We start from the raw sequence: 8,740 nt of genomic DNA on the forward strand, positions 1-8,740 counted from the left end.
TTGTACTAAATCCATTTCCTTCACTGCTTTCTTCCCCCAGTAATAACTGCATGCTCTTTTTCTCTCTCCTCTCTGCGTCTCTCCCTGTCACCCGAAAACTCTTCTTTCATTCCGCTCTTCCTACTGTCTTTCCCTCCCTCTCCCTTCCCTTGTCTTCCCTTCTTAACATCCCCCTCCTCTTTCTTGTCCTAAAAATTTACCCATATTCTTCCCACCCTTAATCTCTACTTTCTCTCTGCGAATTTCTCCAATTTCTCTATTTCTCTCCCTCCCATTTTACTTGAATGTTACATTCGTTCTACTCAGCCTCAGTGCTTTCGTCTTATCCTGCTTAGTTCTTTCCCTCTGCCCTTGCCAGAATAACACACTTTCTTCCTCCTCCCTGTTTCCTTGTCTCCTCTTCTAATTTTTCTCATTATCGTTCTCAGTATTCCGTTCCGTAGCTCTCTTTCCCACTTTCTCCTTTTGTTATCCCTGTTACTATGATCCATTCCCATTTTCTCTCAGCTGTCTCCCTTTTTGTCTCTACTTCCCTGTCTCCCGGCCTTTCGATTCACATCTCCCTTTTCTCTTTCCCTTTCACACTGCTTGTATCTCATTTCACCTCCCACTGTCTCTTCTTTTCACTCTGTCTCTTTTCTTAGCTCTCGTTGTTCTCTCCTTGCCTCTCCCCTTCTTATTTTCTCTGTAATTGTCCTCTCATTTCTCATTTTTCCACTCGCTCTCTCTCTCTCTCTCTCTCTCTCTCTCTCTCTCTCTCTCTCTCTCTCTCTCTCAGTGTAGTAAACCTTTTCCTAACTTGTTTTATGATATATATACTGTACTGTTCCTGTCGCTTAACACACTCTCTCTCTCTCTCTCTCTCTCTCTCTCTCTCTCTCTCTCTCTCTCTCTCTCTCTCTCTCAGTGTAGTAAACCTTTTCCTAACTTGTTTTATGATATATACTGTACTGTTCCTTTATTAGTTGTTTGGACTACACGTAATTAGAGGTGTTTGAAATACAGAAACCCCTAGCTGGCTGTGAGCGAGAGTATGGAGGGTACCGGGTGGGGTTATGGGGTCGGAAAGAATAGTGGTGGGGTTGGGTGGGAGTGTAGGACTATGAGGAAGGGAAGAGGAGGTGATAGTTCATCATCGAACAGTGTTACAAACACCTTAGTCTACGGAAAAGGAAACGAACTTATTCCGACGTCTGTACATATATAAGGGTCTATCAGTCAGTGGATGGATGCATGAATGGATACCGTATATGATTGACGGTATCTGTTTGATTATCTAGTTATGTTTGTACCCATCTTCCTATGTATCAACCTGTCTGTCTGTCTTACTATCTGTCTGTCTGTCTGTCTATCCATCTATCCACCTTTCTTTGTATTTTTAGCGGGGAATGAGAGGTCGGAAGAAAGGGTCAATAAACACAGACACTTTCCCCCTGTAATTAAGGGAGAGGAGTCTGTATATGAAATGTGTGTGTGTGTGTGTGTGTGTGTGTGTGTGTGTGTGTGTGTGTGTGTGTTTGTGTGTGTCAGTCAGTCAGTCAGTCAGTCAGTCAAGTGAGGAGAACGTGTGGGCGAGTGAGTAGGGTTAAGAGGATGAGGGTTTGGGGGATGAGGGCGTTAGGCAGCGGGCTAAATTTGCATTGGGCAGTGGTCCGGTTGTAGTGGTGTTGGCTCAGAGGAAATTTACGCATAGAAGCCCTGAATGACCCTCTTTGTCATGGCCTCGGCGTGGCGGCCCATTTACCTTCAATAGTAAAGGATCAGCAATGTGTGCATGCACCAGACGCAGCTGTAAGTACTGGGGCAGCTGGTCTTGTGTTGGCCCTGAAAAATTATTCGCCGGTTTAAAATACTAATTCTAATTCCAGTAGATGGATGTGTCGTATGCCTAATTTCCCTATAATTTGTTCCGTCTATGCATACCCCCCCCGTCATCGGTATGAACATCACCAAGACCTATTAATTTAGACTGTTTTGGGATATTAGAGTTAGCTTCTGTAATCCTAGATAGTTATTTGTAGTTATCCTCAAAACATGGCGGCGATATTGTTGAACTTTGGAGAGATTGTTCGAACTGGAGTGGTCTCGTATAGCCTGGATCTCTCCTCACAGCTGGAGGTCCTCCTTAAATTGTATACACTAGTCTGGCGATAATTGCCTGACTAAAAGGAAAATTCCGTCATCTTGTTACTGGGGTTAAGTGGGGCTGGGAAATGACACAGGTTGTTTAACTGTACATATCAGTATTATTCCTGGTACAGTAATTGCAGATGGAGAGACAGCATATGTACACTTGTGGACATAAATATCAATCCACTTCATTATGATCAGTGGCAAACGGTGGCCAGTTAATTTCAGAACTCAATAAGATGATCTTCGAAGCCCATGTCATACCAGAATATTGTGTCAGAGTTTCATGTTTGAATTAAAAAGAGAAACAACATTACAGTCTTCTGCTGTACAATCAAAGACAAAAAGTCGTGTAGTGAAATTTGGTAAAAACATCTGTCGAAAGGTTCAAGTTTCGGTGCGCTCTGTGTCGTACAGACGGTTGGTAGCACTGACATGAGTTGCCATTTGCTTCAGGTAACGAGCCTGCGATGCGAGCATATTTTTGGCATGTAACGAAACAAATCTGTAGCATTGTAATTTTCCAGCTGGTACTTTTACGTAATATATGTGAACGGTTTCTCCTGTATTCTCTTGTTTTAGTGTCATATCGGCGACACTGCAATTCAGTTAGCTAAAGAACTGTCTAGATATTAGTTATCCCTCTTAATGCATTTAACTTCTACATAACTAAAGTTTTTTTTTTTTTTTATAACAACAGAGGAAGAAAAAACGAATGAGAAAAAAAAAAATCCATACACCAGATTACTGGTGTTCTGTTTATGAAATATCTGTAACAATTAGACTTGAACAGCTGTAGGTTGAAGTTTGGAGGGAAGCAACTCTGGGGAAGTGAGTTCCAGAGAGATGCAGTTCGGGGAATGAAAGAATTCTGATAGGCAGAAGTTCTGCAATATGGCTGAGTGACATTCCAGTCATGAGCGCTACCAGATGACCGTGTAGCACTAGGGAAGGCATGGAGAGGTGGCATCATGGATGCAACGTCGTCTGAGCATTTGTCATAAAAATATCTATAAAATAATGCAAGGGAGGCAACATTCCTTCTTACTCGTAGGAGACGTAGTTTATATGTAATAGCAGGTTTGTTAATAATTCTAACAGCTTTGTTCTGAATTTTGTCTAGTTGTCTTAATGCGACCTCAACACATCCATTCCACAAGGGTGAGCAATATTCAAGCTGAGAGCGCACATGACTTATAAACTATAGCTCGTCAGTGAAGAAGTTGATAATTATGAGCTGTAATTGTCATTATCTGTCAGTTATCAAACAAAGTTGTCAAAAATATTCTCCATATGAGGATAGATTTACTATACAGTGATAATCGAATGTTTGTTATGAGTGGCGAAAATAATCCCAGAGGTTGGGGTTCGAACACATAACCCAGAACACCGAAGGCTACGTACAACTACTCGTGTGCTTCATTCTAGGTGCAGTTTGTCTCGTACTGTGTACTCACTGCTTGCAGGTACTGCCTTCCATCGTTGTGGTCATTTCCCGGGCCTGTATTGGTGTGGAAACTCGAGGGCGACCGGGAGTATGACCGCTCTCCGTTGCGCTTTCCCACCGTAATTGCTAATCCATCTTACAATGGTTCTCCGTACACCGAATGTTTGCACTGTCTGTTCAGGACTCTCTCCCCCTTAATAAAGGTACTGTAGATCATTGACTCTCTCATCGTCCTAGTAGATGGATGCATGTTGCTCTGCCTTTCCATACCAAGGTATGTACTAGGTCTGGTTGACGTTTGGTGGTAAGGTGTAAGATGTAACAGCCAGATAGTCATCGCCTGACCGAATATGGTTCACATTTCGTCTCTCGGAATCGGTGTTAAGGATTTGGAATTTCGTAGGTTCATTTATACCGCCATCCCATCAGCAGCAGATAAAAACTAGCCAACCACGGATATGTAGCTGTGGTAGAACTCCCATAATGTTCCATATGTTATACTTAGTCTTCGGACAAAACCACGGCACGTCTTTTGTCTTTGACTGTACATGAATAACCTGGTTCATCACTAATTTAATCCCTGTTCAGTGAGGGCGTCGTCAGATAATTTGTAACCGTCCGAACCCAGTTGTAATGCGTGGCTGTATATACTGGTGATGCAAGGGAGACATAAGTACGAATGTGTAATGCAAGTGGGAATGATGTGAAGGTATATGTGTAGACAACAAGTTCTGCTGTAGAGGTTCATTGTTGTGTTATGTGTACGTCTCTTCCCTGGGGTGTTGCCGCCTTTCTGGGAGATTAGATAGTTCAAGGTTTGATTGTGTTTCAAGTTTTTGCGTTTAGTTTCCAGTGTTGCACCAGAGAGCAAGAGGGTGTCGCCTTGACTGTTTGCAAATAATACGTTGTCGAAGATAAGATAAATTCGGCCGAGGGGATGCCTAGTGGGCGGTCCAGCAGACTGTGTGATGCATGATTCTGAGATGGTTCAAGACAGCGTGTAAATTACTGTCAGGAAGGTCTGCTGGCTGACGGTTGTGTGCAAGAGGCTTTACTGTGGGAGGCTGAAGCATCTCATTCCAGTCTTATAATGAAGTGTGGTACCTGTTGGTTTAGGCTGTGTGCGTGCGTGCGTGTGTGTGTGTGTGTGTGTGTGTGTGTGTGTGTGTGTGTGTGTGTGTGGTTCCATACGTATATGTGTGCACTCCAAAGATAAGGTCACACCGCCTCTGCGCCATCATTAATCAGCTCGTGAGGCAGGGCAGCAGAGTTGGTGGTCCTGGTGGAGGGGTGGGACAGGGAGGGAGGGTGGCGAGGAAGCCAGGGAACATGCGTATGACACTGCAAGTGACAGGGTGCTGGGCGGCCATCCATAAAGACGTGAGACCAATCCCATGTTGGGGCAGTCCCGAGAATGGATATTACATTATAAAACAGTAGTACAAGATCTTTTACAAGCTCACCGTCATGTCGTAAAATCACAACGCTAACACCATCACACCAGTCCTGAATAAGACAACCCAAGTGTGTATATGGATATTGCATGTTAGTGCCCAAACAGCGACGTGTGAAGGTGGGACCCTTTCTAACAACACCAGTATAAGTCTCTTCGTTTTATTTTCTTAATCATCATTCGGTTTATTATGCGTGAATTTCATATTCACCCATACAGCAAAGCCTAGTGAGGTTGTATATATATATATATATATATATATATATATATATATATATATATATATAATTACATAGACGAGTGTGGAGGAACGTTTAAATTGGAGCAAATGAATACTTAATTTAAAAGTACTGCACATCAAAAACAATTTAAATATGACTAAGTAACAATTTTCAATATTCTTTTTAGAAGGGGATATACATAAAGAATGGCACATGCTATATATACAACCTGCTTAAGTAGAATATAAGTCTTCCCAAAATCGCAGGAAAATTATATGTACGGAAGGAATAATGTAAAATATTCATACAGTTCACCAATATTTGCAGTATAACTTATTCGATATTTTAAGCTAATAAAGTACCTATAAATACAACTGGCAGAGCAAAGAGGAAGCGCCAGTCAGGAGTACGGCGGATATTAAAGTCATTTATAAAGTTTCCTTTTACCCGCACCGTAAGACGCTGGCCTAAAGGCGCCAGCTGGCTTGCTTGGTTTTCCATTTGGTCTGAGAGATATATTTTAAACATCAAGTGTATATTGGTCACCGTATAACATCCATCGTCGCGGGATATACCACTCTTCCACTGTTCCACCAACCACCATCATCCCAGCTCATACAGCATACTTATTGCCAACATCCCCATCCATTTTCTACATAAAATATCCTTCAGTACCATACGCTACTTCTCATATATAGTTCCTTTTCACAAGGTGTACTCGTTCTGGTCGGTACATCACCCACCATCATCTCTTCCTGCACTCCTCTCCACCCATTTTTTGCCGACCAATAACGCCTATTTTCACAGACCGTACATTTTCTTGCCCCACCACACACCAGCATTCCATCCCATCCCATCCACTCCTCTCAACACACCCATCCACCCCCTCCACCTTAAAAAAAAAAAAAAAAAAAAAAAAAATCTGCATACAGTATCTTGAAAACTTTTGCACCGGTAGGTCGAATTTTTGGTACATAGGCAAGACCTGAAGTGATCTTGATTGACCTGAATCAGTCTGATGGACCAGGTGGCACATGAATGGACCTGAGAGGTTGTTGACGCACTCCTTCATGTGCAGTTCATGAAGCGTTCTGAATTGATATGGGTCGATCTGATGAGCCTGATGTGAACTGAAATGGCTTACACCAGCTGGAGTGTGCCTGAACTCGGTCTGCATAGTTCTGAATATGGCTGAAATGAGCCAGAATAACTAAAGTGGATCTAAGTTGACAATATTGATGTGAATGGATCTGGATGGGCCAGCAATGGACTGGATGGACCTCACCGGACCTAAGCTGATATACCTTGACCATGACTGACATGACTAAATCAGAATTGATCTGAATGGACCCAGGTGAATGTGATAACACTTAATTTTACGAAGAGTAACTGAATCTGAAGGCCCTGCCTTGTCTGGGTAGATTCTGACTGGACGGATATGGATGTAAAGGTCGTGACTGGATCTGAAGTAGCATTGGAGAAACTGCTTGGCTGTAACTAGACGTGACTGAACATAAAAGGCCATAAATACATCGTGCAAAAAGTGTCAATTTTTTAAAGAATAATAACTCGTATATTCCTGCTACTGGCAAGGTATTTTATATAGGCTGAGAGAAGTGTTGTAGTGAAGGGGTTAATGAAGGCTGTATAACCCATCCAGGTCCATGAGTCCCTCCTGAGCTGAATAGAATCGTTAGGGAGGCGAGAGACTAACAAATTACGTCATTGTAGTGAAAGGGTTAAGACAGACTTAATAATAAAGGATGTAATGAAGGCCATATTTGACGTCCTGTAATCGAAAATCCCCCCCAATTTAACAGTATCAATCTGGAATGAATAATAATAATAATAAACAAGACGTTATCATAGCAACTATGTAAATTGTTTTGAAGGAAAGTAACCTTTCAGTCAACACCGATTATATTTCCACTCGAGTCCAGTCCATTGTTAACAGAAACACTCCATTCACAACCAACCTTTTCCCTGCCATCAAACATTGCCTGGGATATTTTTGGGGAGCAGGACCAATGCTTTCCTTAACCACTTTTTAACGATTTTTTTTTTTTTACGCTACCATCAGGCGGTTTTAATCAGGGTACAAGAGAAGGCAAGTAGTGAAAGCTGAAAAGTCTCTCGTGACCTAAATAAACTTGTCATGCTGCTGCCACACAATTATATTCGGGACATGTCAGCTTCCCAGTACTGGAGGGGTTAATGAAGGCTGTATCTGAAAGCTGCAAAAGCCAAATTTGCCAGTATTCAGCACAGATTATATTTCCATCGGGGTTCATTCCCCTGTTTACAAAAAGACTCATTTCCCACTCAGCAATGTCCCCCCCTCCACTAACGCATTTCCTTTGGTATTTTTAACCATTCCAGTACCGTGATAGTCTTTTCTACGTCATTCTCGCTACAGCCATACGATTTTATTGACCTCAGGGGAGATCTCATGTAGCGATAGGGTTACTGAAAACTGTATCTAATCCTTTCAGTTCCAAAAGTATATACAAAACTTTTTCTTTTTCTCTTGAAATAGCAAAAGTAACATCAAAATATACTTGTTTACATTGTACAGAAAACATTTGCAAGCAGATCCGATCCCCTGTTGAAAGACACTCCATTCTACACCCAGCATTTATTCCACCTCCACAAAAACATTGCCTAACATTTTTAAGGAGCAAGACCAATGCTTAACTTTATAACATCACGCACCGGTGACCGAAAAGAAGGAAAACAGTATTGAAAAACGTTCACTGGAACGGTAAAGAGAGTTCTATAGCTGATTCCCTTCCTCTCACATTACCGCCACTCTCATCGTCTCCAGCACCTTATCAGTCCCCACCCCCCCTCATTCTCTCTCTCTCTCTCTCTCTTTCTCTCTCTCTCTCTCACCTTGTTCCTTCACCCGGCCTTCATTCTATACCTTAATTTTGCGTTGAGAGCCACTTGACCACTTTCTGGTTTTTCCTCCTCTTCCTCGCCTATTCCTGCCAGCCCTCCTGTTTTTCCTCCTCGTCCTTGATCCCTACCTCTTTTCCCTTCTTTCTTCTCCCTCTTGACCCCCTTCTTTCCTCTTCGTCTCGCACTTCTCTCCTTCCCACTCCATTTTTGGCCCACTCTCTTATTTTTTCTTATAATCATCCTTTCTACTGTTCTGTTTTTCCTTCTTTCCCGTTACCATCATCACTCCCGGTGTTCCACTTTTTCTTTACTCTCCTTGTTCACCATCCTCCTTCTCCCCCTAATAGTCCTGCTCCTCTTTTCCTGCCTTTCCTCCTCCTCCCCTCTTCCTCTTATCTAGCCTCTTCTCGCACCAGCCTCCGTCTCTCCGTCTGATTTCTATGACTCCGCTCTCCCTCATGACACCTTCCTGTCTTGTTCATCCCCCTCCTCTTCTTTCACTCCTTCTCTCCTCCTTCCTCTTAGCCCTCCTCCTCCTCCTCTCGCTCTAGCCCACTCTCCTCATCTAATTATCTTCTTTCCTTCACT

Source organism: Coenobita brevimanus, chromosome 84 (genome assembly GCF_032717465.1).
Source record: "Coenobita brevimanus isolate Jiangsu-jjx chromosome 84, ASM3271746v2, whole genome shotgun sequence".
Taxonomy (NCBI): domain Eukaryota; kingdom Metazoa; phylum Arthropoda; class Malacostraca; order Decapoda; family Coenobitidae; genus Coenobita; species Coenobita brevimanus.